The sequence below is a fragment of the Falco peregrinus genome, chromosome 6, assembly GCF_023634155.1.
Source record: "Falco peregrinus isolate bFalPer1 chromosome 6, bFalPer1.pri, whole genome shotgun sequence".
NCBI classification, from domain to species: Eukaryota; Metazoa; Chordata; class Aves; order Falconiformes; family Falconidae; genus Falco; species Falco peregrinus.
The window spans coordinates 77,758,816-77,779,531 of NC_073726.1; the positions used below are offsets into that span (position 1 = coordinate 77,758,816).

General features: G+C 41.9%; 1 protein-coding gene across 1 annotated transcript in view; it reads left to right on the top strand.

The window, feature by feature from the left end:
* The first annotated feature begins 10,447 nt into the window (after positions 1-10,447).
* Positions 10,448-20,716, top strand: part of MPPED1 (metallophosphoesterase domain containing 1) — a 63,822-nt gene continuing 53,553 nt past the window's right edge. Inside the window, exon 1 of the mRNA XM_055809198.1 lies at positions 10,448-10,530. The gene's annotated coding sequence lies outside the window, so the exon portion shown is untranslated. The remainder of the gene's footprint in view (positions 10,531-20,716) is intronic.

The window sequence follows — 20,716 nt, forward strand, 5'->3', positions numbered from 1 at the left end:
TCAGTCCAAATCAAATCTAAGTGAGATATTTTCAGGAATTCTTCTGAACTGGAAGTTCCCCAAACCATTCAGCTGCTCAGTGATTATCACAGCTAAAATGAGCATTGACTTCACAAAGCAGTGATAGGGACTCAAACTCCCAGTTCCAAGTAGTTCCATCTGTGATTTGCTCTGTGGGGAGGACATGATAGTCTCCAAAGTTTGCCAGAAACTCAGGAACGCTCTTAGATCCAGTGAAACAAACAGGGCTTGAGATGTTTCTAACAAATCATCTGTGTTTCGGGAATGGCACTGTTGCTACTGAAAGTGTCATCTGTGGCACATCCTGCAGTCCTGATATATCCAGTTGAGAAACTCGAAGCTTCCTTTGAATCTCTCAATGAAAGCATTAGATTCTGGTATACTCTGGGTCTTGTCCCAGCACAGCGCCCACACCCAGGAGCAGGGAAGTACTCCTAGCTCACATGCTAGGAACATCGGTAGTGGACAGTCCCATTTACCAGAGTTTGTCTTTAAGTATTCCAGCAAGCATAAGACACTTCAGTTTCTCCTTTTGTAACTAAAAAGCTTCTGAATGACCTAAATAATTGTTACCCTACAGGAACTCCACGTAGATTTCCAGAAGTCTTTGGCCCCCCAACCAAGAGTGAAGAGCACTAGCCTACACTCCTACAAGTTTAAAAGGAATAAAAAATGCTATTCCTTGCCTCTTATTGGTAAGAAAGCCACCTAAACTGCCAGCATCCACTCTGAATTCTTCTACTATCCCATCAGAAGTTGGAGCACGGAGATGGTAGTCATTTAATGCATTTTCTATAGTCTCACAAATCTACAGAATCTCTTTTGATTCAAAATTTCTTCCCTGACCTGTGTATGACTCGCCTCAAAAATTCCAAAACTAATTTATCTTCTGCGTTACAGTCTGCTCTACTTCATGTCTGTAAGGGAGCAGGCTGGGTAGGGCTGTTTCCTAAAGGAAGGCAAGCCAAGGGGAATACGGAGGCCACCAAGACAGGTGCCTCAGCCAGGGTCCATCCCACAGCACTCAAGGGACACAGCAGGAAAAACCCAGAGATGGTGGCCAGGTCCAACCAAGAATCCAGACCTTAAGGCAAACATGATGGTGATGAGGCATGCCTCAGTTCAGGCTGGAAAGCCAGTCCATAGGTCAGGGTTAAGGTCAAGTCCAGTCATCACCAGACAAGTCCACAGCAACAAAGCAGGTCCAGGCCAAGCCAGGAAGTCAGCCCATGGGTTAGGACCCAGACCAAGGGGCTGCATAGCATGCCCATAACCCACCACTTCTCCAGCAAAGCTCAGGGGGAAGCTGAAGGGCCAGGGCTGAGCTTAAATAGAGCTCCTGGGCCTATGAGCATGGGTGGAGGCATCAGGTGAGGGTCATCAATACTTTGTGCACTCAGAGTCCTGATAATGCTTTCGCAAGTAATCTTTATGCCATTTTATGAACTAGTTCAAAACCCCCAAGTAAACAATAATACTTGTCCTTATTAAAAAATATCAGAAATATTTGCTTAGTGAAATACTGCCTGACATAGGCTTTACCTGTCTCTTAACACTTCCTAGCCACATCTTCTACATCTGTTTTGTAACTCAGGCAAAGGAAATCATACCACTTCGAAACCCCTCAAATATCTAGCAGTTTTTAAATGATGACATTATACTACAGCTGCCTTTTTCAATGGATCTAGAGCCGGCTAATAAATCCTATAATCTACTGCTTTCTTCCCACCTTTTATACAGGACTTGATCTTAAATCCTGAGCCATTCCACTGTGAACAGAGTTTTCACTGAGATGCTAAGGGAGAGGCTATATTCCAGGATATCTGTTGCCAATAGCACAGTACTCTAGTACTGAGTTCTGCCTGTGGGAATCCCTTGGTTTCTTGGGAATCCCTGTGGCTGCTATCCCCTGGATTTGCACTTCTGCAAGATGCAGGAAGGGAGGAAACAATCACCTCTTCCCAAACATGCTCATTCTCCTGAACAATCAATTTTTTGCTCCTTGTTTAGACTGGCATTTGCAATCAATCCCACAATGAAGCTCTCTGGGCAAAACATCAATAGCAGTCAATGTTAAGCCTGAACCCTTGCTTTTGGGTTACTACAAAACCATGGCATGTTCTATAGTTTTAATCACTGGCAAAGCACACAGTAATTTTTCCCAGGAGATTTTAGCCATTGACTCTTAATAAACTGTCATCCTCTCAAGTAATTTACATTCCTGTATCAATACCCAGTCCATAAACACTAGCATCTGTGTCTAATTGAAAGTGAGGTTTGAAACCCTGGTCAGTTAACAGAGAAAAACTTGGAAGAACCATTTCATCTCTGAATACTAAACCACACGCTGACCACTGAAATAACATTCTTTTCCTACCCCTTTTATGCAAATGTTATGTAATATTGTGAAACACAGAAATAAACCTCCTCTGGAAGGATTAAAGTCCCACAAAACTGCACATCTGGAAGCCTCTGGGGAGCTGGCTGGTGTTCAAAGATCTTAAGAGTAGAATTTCCCTTCTCACTGTTCTGTGTGCCAGACCTAAACTCATTCTTTTAAACACAATTCCTATTGCTTTGGGTACAGTTTCAGACCAGCAGCCTTGAGCTGATCCTGGCCCATTTGTAAATATACCTTATTTTGTTCAAAGGTACTAGCATGTGCCCAGGGTATTATCTATGTGTAGTGAACAAGCCAGGAGTACCTGGAACAATCATTTCTGGACCAAAGCCTCCTCAAATGCAGCTGCCCACTATGAAAATCAAAGGCTATCACAATGAAATGCTGCAAACCTTGCTTGCAACAAAAGCATTTTTTCTCTTTTTTAGGGCCAATTTCTATTGCCAATGTTCACTTAATATTCAGGCTGAAAAATCAGATTAAATTTTTACAGGGTCTGGGGAATCATCTATTCATGGTCACTCAGAGAAAGCCTTTTAAAAGTGTTCAAGGTAGTTTCTACACATGAACCAAATCTGCCACCTTTTTTTTTTTTTCCTAAAAAGAATTATGGTTGACACACAAGAACAGCTGAAGGCTCAGTTATGCTCTTCTGATATGTTTTTTCCATGTCCTTTGTGGCCTCTTCTTTCTTTGCTTGATGGCAAAAACAGATGAGGTGGGTGTTTGATGTACTGTTTCTCCCTCTGATGGCCTGGAGCTGGCTTGGAACACTGCAGCCTTGATCTTTGCTGAATCAAGGAGAAAATCATGACACTTAACCAAAAGGTCTTTTGGGCCATTTTGCAACTGCCTGTTTAAAGCAACAGTACTATATCAGAACAAATCTAACAGAAACCTTCAACTCCATCTCTTCAGTGTTCTTCCTTTACACTATTCATTTACTCCAGTGGGATTACATTTTTGCCTTTTACATGCATCCTTTTTTCCTTTTTGCCATTCACTACATGTTAGCCACTTTATCAAACATACAAAAATTCAGCCCTGCTCCAGATCTATTAAAAATGTAACATGTAAGGTCCTAATGTAAACTTTGTCTAAAAGATGGTTGCAGCCAAAAGTTTCTTCCTTTGGAAGACTATCATCATACTGAACTGCAGGACAGTTTGTTCACAGTGGTAAATTACTTACTCCACACTAACAGATCTTCAGAGAATTTGGCACAAGCTGGATTTATAAGGTACCACCTGTCAGCTAACAGTCACTATTAGTCACCAAAATTGCACAAGCAGACAAGCTCCTTTAGAGTCTGTTTAGCCAGGCTGGTCTAATAATTATCATGTTTGAAGCTGTGTCTACTTCGGTCAGTAACCAAGCTCCCTTTCTTGTTGCTCAAGTGTATGCTGCGGAGGGTCCTGGCTTTTCCATGCTTTCCCTATTAAGCATGGTGCCCCTGGTTTCTGGCTAGCTTTAAAACAGTCTTTATTTCCTTCTGTCCGTATTTAGTCAAACTATTTATTTGTATTACTGTAAATTTACTTTGTCTTATAAGCTAACTGTATTATTTTTATGGATAGCTTGAAAACTGAGACATGCTATCATGCCAGCATGTATGCTAGCCTCAGAGCTGTGCTTACAGAGCTCATGGCATTTCTCAGCCTCCTTATGAATTCTTGCTTCCCATCCTAAAGCACTGCTGCTGCAAGGAATGACAGGTTTATGGTAAATTCCATTGCTTTTCTGAGGGCCAGCAGCTTCTTCACTCACCTTGGTCCAGAGGAACATGTATAAATCAATCTACTGACAATTTATCTACCTCAGAAATGTTTGATGGTGTCTGCACGTTGTACAAACCTCCATAGTCGTCCGCAAGTGAGGTAAGTACTTTGGTTTCTCCCTCTTCCTGACTCTTGGCCATCCTCTAACCCCTACAGACTTTAAACCAAAGGCCCAGAACTTTCTCAAAGATCAGGATAATGGCACCTCTTTCCAGTGGGTAAGGCATGCAGTGCCGTTTGAACTGTATGTTATAACCCACATCCTTTCTGTTCCTTATCCAGCTGTCCCCTACCAGGGAGATAACAGATCATTTGAAGGAGAAGCTAATTATTCCCGTTAAGCTTAAACCAAAGATGCAACAGAAGACAAAACGCTTGAGGCCTTTCACCAGGCTGCAACAGGGTGGTTACTCAGATGTTGGCCCTATCATCTTGCTGAAAGTCAAACAGTGCAGTCACTGTAGTGCTAGGAAAGGAAGACTCTTCACTTGTGTTTTTCTCTAAATGGTAGATATACACTTCCCTTACCTCTGAATTTCCTTGTCATGATAGGTTTATTTGACTGCATTGTGTGCTTCTGTGATTTAATTGTTATGTTATTAGGGTGAGTAAAATAAAGCTGCAGCTTTTCTTCTGCTGTATTAGTGCAGTTTAATTACATTTGGGAAAGGCGAAAAGGAGAGTGGGAGCTTGCCAACATTAATGCTGTCTGTCATTCACAGCCCATTGATGACAAGGAGTTGAAAGCTTGGCAGTTACTCTGGTAATCAGCAACCTGGCTGATGACGAATGGAAAAGATTATGTGAAATTTCCTGAAAGGGAAAAAAAAAAAAAAAAAAAAAAGAGTTCTCCAAAGAAATAAAATACAATACAAGAACAAAGGGCACAAAAAACCCCAAACCCCAACTTCTAAATCCAACACTAAATCCTTTTTACAATGTTTACATGAAAGATGCTACATGAAGCAGTTACAATAAACGAAAATTTTCTACTAGTAAACTGTGTTTAATGTCTATAAAGGGGTCCTGTGTTCCTAAAATAGGAGCACAAATACGTCCACTTGATTGTTGAAATGGACTTTTCCCCCTGAGCTGAAGGATATGTATTACTGGTAAAAGAAAATGAACACTTTTCATCACTATAGATGGCATCTCAGTTATATTTCAAAATTTGTAGCACTGAAAAGCTCATCTTTAGGGTTGTTCCAAATATATAACTCCAGATCTTTCCAAATAGAAATACTTTGTTTTCTTTTTTATTCATTCTACTTAATTTTCTCTTTTTAATACAGGAGAATGTAGATATTTCATCTTACTATTAGTAACATAAGCAACTGCTATTCACACTTTAGTTATTTGTAGTACTCCAGCCTCCGCCACAGTAGTAAACTTCAAGAAAAACTGTAGCTAATTGAAACTGGGAACTACATCAGTGTTTAAGAAGGAGAAATTCTACAGTAGTTACGTGGTTTTGCTGTGACCTGTACAATGGATGATTTGTGACATTTCTCATTCGTCTTAATTAAAAGCTGAATATAATTCCAAAGCCATTTTTGGCATCTTTGGGATGAAACTGTGCTGGCTTGTCTGAGGTTTAGTCCTGTCATTTTTCTGTAGCTGCTGGATATACCTGCTCAGTTTCACAAGTCACATAATTGTGCTTCAGCATTCCAGACTTCAGCTTTTCATTTTGCTCATGATGGGCAAATTAAAAGGCCCTACGGTATCTACAGTACTACTAGACCATAGTTATAAGAATAAGAAAAAACTGTACAACTGTACAAAGTACAATTGTTTGCTCAGTATGCAAGCAATTGTGAGACTTCTGCCTTTTCTATTTTGCCAAACACAACATAATACAAGAAAGAAACAAACAGCTTTTAATCATGATGCTAAGCAACTCAGGCAATTTAAAGTTAACCAGCAGGTACTGTTGACTATGCAGGACAGTGAATAGGGAATTTCTCTTTCATGCTGCAGAACAGGTACATCACTATGTGGCTTGAGGCTTTTTCCCCACAGGCAGAGTACTGCAGTTCCATATTTTATGAGGAGTTGGAGGGGAACACCTCACCATAGCTGAAAGATCACTGATGTTTACTGGAAAACTACATGAGACTGATTTGATTGATATGTTTAGTGTTAAGAACTAGCTATGTATTTATTAGATTAAAAATATAATGCACTGAAGAAATGACAATGGGATATTAGTCATGCATCAGACCCAGTTTTAAATTTCTGTGGAAAAGATGTAACATTTAGGGTAAAAACCCTGTAACACATTTTCTGTGTTAGCAGTGAAGTTCCACTGCCCAAGTAACAAAGTAACAAGTTTCTCCTTTCTGGACAATGACAAGGTAAAGTTACTTTATATACGAGGCTTCCTACATACATCATTCTCTCTGTGTGGTAGTTATGTCCAGGCACAACTGATGTTTTCCTGTATTTGTCCAGGTGTCATGGACATACAGCAATGCATCAGAACTCATGTACACTAAGTCTGTCTTGCATGCTGTATATTCAGGTGTCCTGGCTAAGCCCACGCTGAATGTATAGATCAGCTGTAACTTGCACACGTGCATTAAATCTGATCCTTCAGGAAAGCATCATAGGAGCCTAAATCAGACAAGTTTAGGAAGTATTGACTTCAGTGCATACGCATGGAGTAGCTCTGCAGTGCATGTGCAGGAAGCCTGACACACCAAAGATGCACAGAGGATGGGAAATTAATAACGTAAGAGAGGATGGATTGCAGATTTCAGAGCTATAGGCTGTCACTCAGCAGTGGTCTACTGTTCCTCTTCTGCAGTGACACTGTGCTGACAGAAGTCTGCATGAACTCTTATCTGTAAAAATCAAACTGCCTGAGAATCATAAAAAATCCTTAAGTAGATGAGATCTGTTCACTTCATGGGTGGTTCTTAAGTACAGTTTTGAATTAAACTACATATAAATAGTTGTCAACCACCGAAAAGCCAAATTAAGTAAAAAACATCAGCAGAAATAAAGTGATGCACTGTTATACAGGATTATATTTATTAACCATTTCTGCCTTTCCCAATCATTTCCTGAACTTCATTTGCCCAACCACCTAACACTTTAGATAAGGGAATCATTTCCTCCCCTATCACTTGAAATTAATCTTTGTCCATTGCTGTGTAAGTGAAGGTTCACATAGAGCACTTTCTGTCATCAGAACTAATCACTCAAAAAATAAGATATATAAGCTCTTTCACTTTAAAGTAACAATCTCTCTGTACAACAAAGGGTAACTATTTAGGGGTTCCTTGCTTCATTATGCCACAAGTTTGATCAAAGTCCCATTACAGGTACTGTCCTAATTGGAACATTGGAATATTATTCTGTAATATTTTATCCCAAAACTCATTATTAAAAAAAAAGTAACATTTTATTGGTATTTTACCTGTATCTCTTCAATTTAGACTTGATATTGCAGCTGCCTTAGTTTTTATACTTGCTGTCATGTACTGACATGAGTTAAGATAGTCAATCACAAAAGATGTTTGCTGCTGAAGTTTTGAAGGTGATGCCACTAAGCTGACTGAAGTTACTGGCCAATCAGATGGAACAGGATGTAACTGATGCAAGAAAGCAATTTTTGAGAGCTGCAGTTTCTTCTGCAGACAGGGAGAGTATCTTCTTTGTTTCAATCCATTCAAGTAGTTCAGTTAAGAACTATTTAACTCAAAGCTGAAAAATCAACGTAAGAGTAGAAAAAGTAAGATTGCCCGTTTTCCTCTGCCAATCTACAGCTAAAGCTAAGTATGAGAGGGCAAGATCTACTTTCTCTAAGATTGTGAAGGACATGGCTACTAGAAGCTTCCAATTCAATTCCCATTCTACAGGCCATTATTTCAGTTGTTTCATAAAATATTTTAAAATGCAAACACGCTTTTGAAATGCATGAAGCTTTTTTAAGATGGTCTTAATGAACAATTTAAAATGACCTCATGTAAATATTAATTGAATGTCAGTTTTCATACAAACAGAACTCGATGCAAATCATAAATAAATAACTAAAAATGTAAAGTACCATTCACTAAATGAAGGGTGAGGTATTAATACTCTGAATAAAAGATTTCAAAGCTAAAATAGATTAATTTGATGTGTATAGATACAATGTAATCTCTTAGGTGAAGAATCAAAATAGCCAGATTCGGTAATACTGACCAGTTGCAAATTTATGTTTACATGTTCACCAAGATAGGAAAAACAATTTTTCTTAAGAAAGACGACTAAAATTTAAAAAGTAAAAAGAAGATCTAAATTACCAAGATCAAATGTTTCTGCTTGTTCTTTTAAACAATAGCTAAGATGAAGGATTTTCATCCAAGCACTCTTACCCTACCTGGAACATTTAATCAACAATTTTTAATACTGAAGAAAAAAATAAATAAGAACAATGCTTAGCACATTTACTTTTTTTTTTTTGGTAGGAATTTATTACTCATATTTCCCATGGGGAAACTACACAGCCTCAAGATTTCCAAAAAAAGGTACCTGTAATTACTTTTCTAAGCTTGCATTCATGCATCTGAATAAGTGAATTGATGGTGAATATGTTCTGCAGCTTCTAATAGGTCCTAACCATTAGGCTGATCAAAAAATTTTCAAGCACATTTATATTGTTGTAAAAACGCTGACATGTCAAAATGCAAACTTTCAAGATAAATATATGTTTTGCCAGGAAGAGAAACTATGCGGGAGGCTTCTCAGGTCCAATTTTCGGTTTCTGATATGCAGCCCAGCCTCATCTCCATCCGCACGCCGAACAGGTAACATCAGTGGGTGGCTGAGGTATTCCCCCCACTGCTGGGAGGCCTGTGTTCACCTTTGGCCTCCGATTCAGTGATACACTGGCTATGAGGTTGGGCTGAGATGCATTCCTTTATTTGCTCCAAAAAATTTCCTAACACCGTCTATGTCATTCTGACATAGAACAAATATCCAAATTGCAATTTTCTTTTATAAAGTGGGTATTTTCCAGCTCTGGATTTTAAAAAAAGATGGTTTGATCAGTGATAAAGTCACTATGTCCACTAAAAGCAGATGTAACTCCACTAATTGTTGCAAGATATCCAGCCCATCATTGCCTAGCAGGCAACATGGGAACAAGCGTGAAGGAATTAAATTTATTCTTGGAAGGATTTTAAAATACTTCATTTTAGAATCACTCAACTATTGTGCCGTAAAGCCCTTCATATGTATTTTGCCTCTCCTCGATGTATGCATTTAACTCTCCTGCTCTCTACTCATAATATCATAGGAGCATAGTATTATATATTTATGATTCTATCATGGCCTGATTTTGAGACGGAGGGAAGCTGTGCATGCTCAGTGCCTCTGAGAAATACACCCGGCGCTAGCGGGGAAGGGGCCTTCCCTCACGACACCCGCGATGTTCCCCGGTGCCCTACCAGTACCTCACACTGCACCGGGGCTCCGCAGCCTCCCCGGTAGCCCCCGGGTCCTTCTCGCCACCGCCACCACCTGCACTGCAGACGTGACGGCCAGCGGCTCCCCCGGCCCCCAGGCGCTGGCCGAAGAGCACTGCTGCGGCGGCGGGGACGCGGGCTGCGGGCGTGGGGACAGCTGGCCCTGACCCCGGCGGGCCGGTCGCCCAAGGGCCGCCCTCCCGCCTCACGGCCGGCGCGGCGCGGCCTGGCTGCAGGCGGGCACCCCCCGGAGCCCCGCTGCCAAACTTCCCCCTGATCGCTGAGGGGAGAAGGGGGGCGACCGGGCAGGGGAGGCTGGGACCCCCCCCGTCCACCCCCCAGAACGGCCGGCGCGGAGTTCCTGCCTCCCCCACTACACACACGCGCTCCCCAAGGGCGCTGCCTCAACTCTGCCCCGGGCCGGGCAGCCCCGGCAGCGGGCTCCGGCGGGCCCCTCAGGCGCGGGGCCGGGGGGCGCAGCCTCCCCCTCCCGCCGGAGGCGGCCCCGCGCCGCCCCCCGCTGACCCCCACCCGCGGCGGCGGGGCGCCAACCCGCGCCTCAGCCGCAGCGCGGGCCGTTAGCGCGTCCCGGCCCCGGCCAGGGGCCATGGAGCACCGCGGGCCCCGTACCCGGCCGGGTCGCTCCGGGGCAGCTCGCAGCTCCGGCGGCGCGGGGCACGGCCGGCCAGCGGGGCTCCCCGGCCGGGCAGGGAGGAGGGGAGGGCCGGCGGTGGGGGATTCCTGGCCCCCCAAAGGAGGTGGGGGAGGCGGGGGAGGGGAGGCGGGGGGGGGGGGAGGGGAGGCTGGGCTCCCGGAGAAGGAGACGATCGCTCGTACAAAATCCTGCGTCTTCAAAGCAGCCCCGGCGGGCAGCGTAAGTATTTTGGGGGACCTGACGCCCCCTGCCCCTGCAGGGATGGGGATCGGGGGAGGGATGCGTGCGGCCGCCCCGGGCGGGGTCTCCCTGCCGGTTCGGGGCGGGGGGATTGTGCGCAGGGCCCGCTCCCCGGTGCGGGATCGGTTCGAGGCAGCGAGGTTCAAGCCTCAGCGTCGCCTTCCCCGGCTGGGGACTGAGGAGGCGGGGGGGATGGGTCCGCCTGCGTTGCCGTGCGAGGGTCTGAAACCCCCCCAGCCCCCCCCTCCCCGCCACCTACCCACCCCCAAGTGCGTCAGGGCTTTGCTTCTCCCAACCAAGCTTCCCCGTCGCTTCTCTTTGCTCCTTAAAAAAAAAAAATTAAAAAAAATGTATATATATGCGCCCCAAAGCTAGAGAGAGTGAGGCGGTCGGGGGGGGGGGGGGGGGGCGGTCGGGGGGGAGGGCTTCTCTGAGGAGCGGGAGAGGGAGAGAGGCGGAGGGAGAGCCGCCGAGAGCCTCGCAGCTCCCCTTGCTCTGCCTCCGTGCTGCGCTGCCGGCGCTTGCCAGCCGCCGGGCGTGAGGAAGGGGCGTGTGAAGGTAAGGGCTGTCACCGCGCTCTCGGGGAAGGGCTGCCGCTGCCCTGCCCGCCTGCCGCTCGGGCGCCTTCCCGCTCCGGCCGTGCGAGCGCGCCTGGCCGAGGGGGCGCAGCCCCCGCCCCACGCGTGCCCCGCCGCCTCCCGCGGGCCGGCCGGGAAGTTACTTTGTTCGCAGAGTTCCCGCGGAGGCTGGGCTGCCGCGACGGGAGGCGGCCACCCCCGGGCGCCCGGCCGCGCCGCCAGCCCGCCCCGCCGCCCCCCGCTCAGGTGTCACCGGCCGCCACCGGAGACTTATCCGGGAGGGAAGCCTCCGAGGAAAATCCGTGTGCGCCTTCCCCGGTGGCTTCCCCTCCCGTAGCCGGGGGAAGGGGTGATGGAAGTGGAAGAACTTTCCTTTGTCATTGGAGAGGGTTTAGTGACCTCCAAAGTTTTGTTCCGGGAGAAACCGCTCGATAAGTTTTTTAGGATTCATGCTGATTTTCCTGTAATTTATTTCGCTGTTACTTGGTATCCAGCACGTTCAAAGCAGTGGAGCAGAAAAAAAGATTAGGGACCTTTTGGTAGGGATTTCATTGCTTTTAATACATTGCTTTCTTACTATCAGAATTTTGTATTTTGCATTTTCAGATGGGTAGTATGGAATACACTTAGGAATGCATATGCTTGTCTGTGGATGACACACAGGATAAAGATGGGAAAGGTGCAGAAACTAGACAGATTTCAAACATTCCATTCTCTTTGGCGGAAGATCAATAGTTGGAGATTTCTGCTTACACAATCTATACCTTGACAATATCATAATGAAGAGATCTGCTGATAATGTATGGTATCGATAGCCATTTCAACTTCAGCTAAGGCTTAATGAATTTCGTAGGCAATTTAGACTAGCATAAAGGAGCTCTGGGTAGTCTGGATAAATTGATAACTAGGCAAGATTATTAAACTTTGTGATTGGCTCCTGATGAAGTGAACTCTCAGTTTTTCAAAAGAAAATCAATAGATACTTAAAATACAAGACTACATTTTAGATGTGCGTGTCTGAAATTTGACTACTGTATCTTTTGAGAAGACCAGTGAAGGAGTCATCATACGATGGTAGTCGGTGTTGCACCCATTCGTAATAAACAGTTTCATGATGCCAGGCACTGTAAAAATGCTGGTTGTGTATTACACAAAGAGGGGGGCTTAATTTCTATTTTACATATGAATTTTTGGGAAATCATTAAATGTAATGGCTGTCCCATATATGTTACATACATTAATTGATTTATATTACTACCCATGACATTTTAATGGTATGTTTAAGCAATTTTAGCTTGGCTTTTCTATTTTCTTTCATTGTCTCAAGCTATCTGAGACAGAAGCATCTTAAAATTTCTTGCTTGTACATTATTCCATCTCTCTCTTCTCTCCTTGCTCTCCTTTGGTCTAAACTGAAGCAGAGTAACCGCTGAGAATACCTGTGTATGTTCATGTGAGGAAAAACTCCTGTTTTAAAGATGCACAAATCTTGGTGGACGAGAGCTAACCCCTGGTGCCCTGTATGAAAACCTGCTGGGCTGGTATTAATAAGATAAGTGTTTTGGTATTAGTTTGTGATGCCAAACAACAAACATGAGAGAATGCAATGATAAAGCTGGTGCTCTGATCTTTGTTTAAACAGGTCATGGTTTTTATTTAATGCTGCGTGCTCATTACAGGAACTGTCAGCAGGAATGTAAAGCGAACTGGAGTTCTGATTTGGCATACATAACCAATTCTGACATTGATGTTTCTGCTGCTTGAGTTAATGGTTCATAGAGTATAGTGTTGTTTGTGGCCATATTTATTTAATTGAATTTATTATATGGAATTAGGAAAAAACGTCTGGAATATGTCCTTTTAGGAACCAAATATGATCAGACCTGCTGCCTCAGGTGCATTCCTCCTCATCTGAAGAGTTACACAGGAGTGGGCTCTTCCGTATAACAGAACAGGTAGAGGTGTATAAAAAGGTTACTGTTTTTTAAGTCAGCTAGAGTTCTGCCACTGAATTACAGGGAAGGAGACTCAAATCCCCTGAAACCAGGTAACTGCTTAGTCAGTTATCCAGGCAGTTTCTTTTTTTAGACATACGGAAACAATATCAAATAGTAAACAAAAAAGTGCATTTATAATTGAGAATTTTAATATTTTTGTTCATGAAAACAGTTTTCATTAACAAACAGTAAAAATATATCAGTGCAGTCCATTTGGTTCTTGCTGAACCTTGTTTTGAAAAATTCAGAGAGGATGTATAAAATAGTCTGAAGGAAGAACCTTTTCACATGTTCTGTTACATTAACATATGTTAGGCTATTACAGTGTATGGTTTGAGCTTGCAGAATAAGACCTAAGTGGAGTGTTGCAAACTTTAATTTGCATGCTCTGGATCTACACCAGTTTGGATTTTGTGATCATCGTCCATAGGTAAATTGGGTTTGTGTGAGAGTGTCTTGAGAGCAAGGTGGTCTCTAATTTTTATTTCTGACTTAAAATGCATGCTTCTGTTAAATTCTGGATACTCTAGGTTATACTTGAAGATACAAACAAGGTTAGTAATGTGAGAGAGTCCTTTAAAGGTCAGCGAACTGTTATACTTTGACTTCCTCTTAGGAAGTCATCTTGTCAGGCTAATGTTATTACAGATAAAATAACATGTGAGTGTAATGTTTGGGCAAGGTTGCAGGATGACAGTTCAGTATAAGATCTATTGCAAAAAGGAGCAGAGCTGTTATGGTAATGGCTATTCACCTGCTTCTGGAGTGACCACCTCTGGAGTGTAAAGCAGTTCATTCTTTGTGACTGCTCACTGCTTGACCTCATTGTTGAAACTGTCAACAAGTGTGACAGTTTTGCTGTGATTTGATAAGACAGTGGAAATTGTAATAGGTTTAACAAGTAACCATCACGGTATATATGTATTAACTTGCAGTCATAACTGATCTGGGATTCATTACACTAACCTGAATACAAAGTGCTTAGCGTTTTCCATTCAGTCACTATTTAAAATGCCATTATTTACCATTGGTATAAGATTGGGTTAATAATGTCATTTAAATATGCTGTATTGTGTGTGACTATGGAGAGCCATACTAATATTAGTGTAATAAGGACTCATCTTTTTTACTCAGATTCAGAGATGTATAACACTTTTCAATTCCAAGTATTTGCCCTTACTTCTTATATATTTTTAATTTATACATTTCTGCCCAAAACAAAATCACTATATTTAGCAACTCTTTTTTTTTAAAGTTTTTGGTTTTGGTTTTTTTTTTTTTTTTATATTACATGTCCTCTCGACCTTTTAAATTCAGTTTCTCTGCCATACAGCCAGTCCAGCTTCCCTTATGGCAGGTGAGGGTCTCACCGTTAAACCAAAGACTGAAGCCAGCAGAGCAGCTGTGGACGCAGTGTATGAAGGAGACTGATGGTTACTGTTATTTTTGACTGTTTTTTCTCTGCCTTTTCCTAATTGGCTGTTTTGCTCAAGCTCCCTTTTTGCCAGCTCTCGCAGTCACATCACTTTGCTTAACGTGCTGTATAGCTCAGATATCCTGCATGCCACTTTATTTTGTGGCACCTTTTTCCTCCTTACTGACTCTTTATCATATCCCATCTTCCCTTTGCTTTTGTCTTTTGTGATGCTAATCTTATTTTTTCCTTCTCCGTAAAAGAAAATGGAAGGAACATAGTGTTCTGCTATTGCAGAGATCATTTCTCTGCATTGCACAGTTATTTTTCACCCGTATCCTTTGTTGAGTTTCTGAAGACTGTAAGCTGTTTGGGGCAGAGAATCTTTGCTACTGTATGGTTGCACAGTCTCTAACATAGTTTGTTGTAGGATTTTACCTGGTCTGTGGACACTCATACTATAGTTAATATAGTTAATATAGAAATAACTAGGGTTATTTCAACTTTGTGGGACAGTCTTCCTTCTGATTCTTTGGTAGAAAACAAAAAAAATTCTTAATTGGAGCTTATCTTTACTGTATTGCTGTTCTGAGATACATCTCAGTTTTGCCCCTCAACACTTTGTCCCTAGTATAAGTAGTTTCTGGTAAAAGTTTGAGATACCTTGCTTAACGCAGTGGGGATGGGATGGATTAAAACTTAGCTGCTGCCAGTAGTTAACAATCTAGTACCTTGAACAAGAACCTGATCAAAACCTATCCGCTTCAACACATTTTAGTGGAAGCTTCAGATCTGACAGCACCAAAAAGGTGTTCTGGTTTCACCATGTTGAGCAAGTAAGACAGAAGGGAAAAGAAAATCAAAAAATGTATAGTGAGTTCATTTCACTACTCTGGTATTTTCCTCCTACATATTTTTTCTTTTTGATCTCCCTTTACTTTTCACCCCTAAACTGTTTGGCTTTGTTTTAGCATCTTTTGTCACATGAAAATTTGTAGTCAGTCCATATAAAATTTTCAAAAGAGTTTTTCAGGCAGCCAGCAAATCAGCTGAACACAGCGCCCACAGCTCAGAGTCGAAGTTCAGAGGCAGCCAGTCCAGGCACTATTCCTGTCACTTGGCACAGCCTGTGCAGTGTTCCGCAGTGTGACAGCTTCCACCTGAGCTAGCCTAGCTGCCATGGAGTACTGTGAGGGCACTCTCAGTGTAGCAATTCTCCTGACTCTTTCTGCTTTCATGAGTAGCTTCTTCAGCTTCAGGGAGAGCAGTGATTTGAAACATCTGTGTGAGAAGGGCACTGTAGGACTGGATGCTTTGCTAATCAGTAGGATCCATTTTAGGTCTGAAGAACATCCAGAGTTGTTTGACCTGAAATGCTCCCCCTTCGGGACTCTATATGTGGGACTTCCCCCATACTATCTTTCCTCTCTCTTTTTCTTTGAAGGAAAGGGCTTAGTTGCCTTTGTTTCAGTTTCATGTGGACAATGTATAGGAAGGAGCTCTTTGTGGACATGATTTTATGGGTAGGAGGAGTGAGTAGCAGTCCTGGGGAGGATACCTGGAAAAATAAACAGAACAAACCCAGTGATTCCCACCTTGAACATTTATCAGATGAAAGGATTTCAGTGGGATAGATGCAGCTAAATGAGTGAAAAATGGAAACAACAAAATCAGTAGGACAGTATACTTAATTGTCAAAGATTTGTGTCTAAGAGGAAAAAAAAAGCCCCTGTTAAGGATTTGCTTGATTAATTCTGTAATTTAACTCCAGACCTTAATAGAAAAAGATACACTGATCTCAGAAGTAGTATCACTATAAATATATTTACACGTAAGCTGTATTCTACATTCCACCTTATATATATTTGTGTGCTGGTGCTTTGGCATTTCATACATCTTGAACTGCAGGAATAGATTGGTCATTTTTATTTTCTGTTCTTGTGTATTGACATAGAGATCAGCAACCTTTCAGGAGCTGTTAGTGTTAGATTTCTTTCTGAAATCGGATGAGAGTATTGGAAGTAGAAGTTCATCCGCAGCTGAGAGGTGCTGCTGCACAAAAAGGGAAGACCCTGTGAACTGTCTTGCAGGTATCAACGTGCCTGTGTGAAACAGCAGCTCCCAGCTCCTGCTAAGCTTGGGGCAGTGGAGTCGGTCAGTGTCTCTGCTGCTGGCTGTGTGCCATTAACCTCTGCCTTGAGCTGGCACCTCTACTGTACTTTGCTGACCTACAGACTAACACTACTGGTGACCAACACTCGTTTTGAATGCTTAGAAGAAAACTACTTGAACTGCTTACTAAAATAATTCTCTACTCAATATTGGGCTTTGACATATTCCATGCAGTTTTGGTGTCGGGGTGAACATGCTAAACCAGGTGAGATGTATTCTGCCCTCAGATATGCATGAATGATCAAATTGGTCAAATCTGTGCATTTATAAGCAATTTCCATTGAAATTGGTTTGGATAAATTACGTGTCTCAGGCAAGTGGGACTTGACCCAGCAGGGCTTGTACTGGTGAAGGCTAGGAAATTAGTGTGAGCCCAGCTGTCACAAAAGGGTGAAGAAAAAGAATATTCTTCAGTTAAAAAAGAAACCAAACTCTTTCTTAAATGTATAATGTTTCAGTACTTATATAGTCCTCTTCTCAGTAAATATTTTGAGAGATTCAAGAGCTTAATCAAATGACATGCCCAAATTGCAGACTGAAATGTAGAATCAAATCCCCACAACCCTAATTTGTTCCTGTTGGAATGTCCATTTTTGATAATTTTCCCATGTAACCTATATTTGTAGCTATTTTCCCATAGAATGAGTATTGTCATTTTGGGACTTGTAATTTGTCTTCTACGAATGTATACTCAAGATTTTCAGTAACGTAGTAGATTTTGAAATACTGCCAGAGATGAAGGCAATTTTTTTAGAGTGAGGATTGAGTTTTGTGGCTTTTAGATATTTATTTAAAATTTCTTTCCCTAGAGGTAATTACTTAAACAGATTAGCTACCTCTGCAGGTATTTTGGGATAAATACAGGTAGTATTGAGCCAAAACACTGTATTTTTCAGGGACTAGATTAGGTTTTACTTAAGAAAAATGTATCCATTTAAATATTTTATCCAAATATGATAATGTTTTCTACAGTCAGGCAAGATTGTATGTAGGATTACAATAGTGCATTTAACCTTGACAAATGTTCAGTTTATTTGTAAATCTTGGAGTATTGCTGTGTTTAAATCTAAAATATATTTGATATATTGTAAAGTGGAAGTTTAAGGTAAAAACAAAGCAATATTATTAAGTTGTGTTTATTTCTTTAATTGAATAAATGAACAGTTATTTGTATGGATGAGAATTTGATTCAGAAAATTATACTGCTGATGAGCCAATATAAAATTAAATCTTCATAAATCGAATATTCAGTTACTGTAGTTTTGGAAACCTAGGTAGGGAAATGAGAAAAAATAATTTTAAATCATGCAATCATCATTTAAAACAAGACTAGCTGTGAAGGTTTCTAAATGGTAATTGCTTTAAATAAATACAGAATTGAATTTCATAGGTAAATGTTTGAAATTCTTGTGTTTTCTCAACTCATTCACCTAGATCTTTTTCTGGATGCCTGGTCAGAACTTTGGCATACAGGGGGTACAGTACAGTTTTGGAGGAGACTCCACAGAAGTGGATGCTAGAGCATAGTTCCAAAAAACAAATAATTTCTCTAATTTCCTACTTGCTGTACCTATATAATCTTTTTATGACAGTTAAAGCTAATGAGTATGTTAGTGTTGTTCATAAATAATGAGAGAAACGTGTAATATTTGTGTTTGAGAGCAATGGAAGAAAACTAATTTGAAGCAAAAAATTAATTTCAGTGAAGAATTTTGTCATACCGTATTTGACAGGTCATGATAATCAGCAAAGGAGAACAATGATGCATGTTTTAGCATGGTGAGAAGTATCTTGGGGGATTTTGTTGTTTTTTTTCCCCTAATGCAGGTTAAGGTAATTGTAATTACAGAGAAATAAGAGGTCTTATTTAAGTTACTGATTTTTTTTCATGTTACAAAGCAGATTGCTCAGTGCCCTGTAGGTCTGGGGTTAACAAATATGTGATATATATGTGATGAGGCACTGAAGTGTTCATTGGTAGGTGAAATAGGAGATTCTAAAGAGGAGAAGATAGATCTTTCCTTCGTGTGGAAGGGAGTAGGATTTTGAGGCATGCAAGTAACTCAGAGTGATGCCCCCTGGTTTTGCTTATATGGGTGGGAATAGTTCAGATTCCCAGCGAGAAGATACGGTCACAGAACTGAGTATTATTTGACTGATAACATTTAGCAAATTCGGATTCGCTGGCACAGAAAACCGTCTCAGACATGTTGTAAAAAGACCATCCAAAGAGTCGCCTTAGTAAATCTTGGGATAGGTATAATTTTCAGCAGAAGCCACTGAAGAGGGCAGAGACTGAAGAACAAGATGCTCAAGATCTCTTTCAGTTAAATACACACATAGGCAAAGGTTTTTGAAAATACCATAGTGGAGCATGTGTATTCCAGTTACCAGATAAGGCTCTGAAATCCATGGTAAGAGCCACAGTTAAGAGGGGTTTGTAAAGGTTTTATTCCATTTTTTACCTTTAAGACAACTTTACAGACTTGCAGAGCAATATACCTACATGTTATGCCTTGAGGAGCAGATGGAGCAGTATATGTTGCCATCTCATGGTGCTCACAGAATGGATCAGTGAATATGTTTCATTTTTTTTGGTGGAGATAAATCTCCGTTACAAAACTCACCCTCACTCGTACCTTTATTTGATGCTTAAAAGCAGGGATTTCTTAGCCTGTGTGGGTACGAAGTTAGAGCTGCCCCTCAGTGGGTCTGTGCACGGGGGGCCAGAGGCACACAGACGGGCCGGGGAAGCACGCAGGTGCCAGCCCCACGGCGTGCGCTCTGTCTGTGGCGGGGATGGAGGGCTGCAGGCTTCAAGGCTGTCACCCTGGCACATTGCACCACTGCTAAACTGGCGTTTAGAAAAAATAATGCTCTCAAATGCTGTACTGCTGCTGTGGCTGAAGTAGGGTTAGGTCTTCTAGGAGCTGACCTAGGACTTCTAGGTCACGCCATTCATCATTAAGAACTCTGGGAGGTTTGTGAGGGTGGTGAGCACCTTAAATGGCACCAAGGGTTATTAGACTGTAAATCAGATATCCTTGAAGAGTCTGTTTGTTTTTTAGTGCTGCTGTTTGGCTCTCATTGACACAAATTGCAGGTACGTAAAGCATTTGCTTTGGGAGAAGGGCTCACAAGTGTATATTTCACTTCAATACATTGCAGTTTTATTTGTTTATTTTTTAAATGCAATGGGAAATGTTTCTGTCAACAACAAATCATATTTATGTAGAAAGCCTAATGATTCCACCAGTAGAAATGTGCATGATCGACCTTAAAATCTAAAGTGTTTTGATGACATTTGATTATGCTGCCTTCACTTCAAAGTCCTCATTGGTCAGTTGAGTCCAAACCAGTTGACGAAGGGGAGTCATGATGGGTTTGGCTTGCTAGGACTTGCATTCTGTTTCAGAAAATGATGAGGAGAGTGTATCCCTTTGGAAAGACTTTCGTCTGCAGAGTGATTTGCCTGGCTCATCCTTTCCCACAGAATAATGCCTTTTTAGGATTATTTCAGTATTCATTTCCCGATGGCAGAACAGAAGATAGCAGACTAACTCCATTGATTGGCTTTTATCTGGAGTATCTGAAACGGGGATTTTAGACAGCAAAAAACCTTTAGCTTTTTCAGCCTGTTGTTCATAGTAAAGTGATTGCTTTACTGCTTCTAGTATGTTTGCTTATAGCTGGTCAGTCTATAACAAGCTTTTTGGTGGGGGTTAAAATGAAAATAGTAATTTGTGATAATGAAGCCAATCACTAGTGGTTATAGAAGTGTTACTATGACAGTTGGGACCATTGCTGCAGAATATTATGTAGCGCTTTTTTTCGGTTGAAATAAAGGGTCTATTTCCCTGTGTAAAGGATGACCTGACAGTTTATGAAGAGCATTGTAGCACAGTATAGGGGAAGACCTGAACCCTTGATAAAGCTCTTGGAAAGGTCTCTCCTTAACAGTATCCAAGATTCACAAAAGAAGCAAGTGTGTCACTATGCGGTCT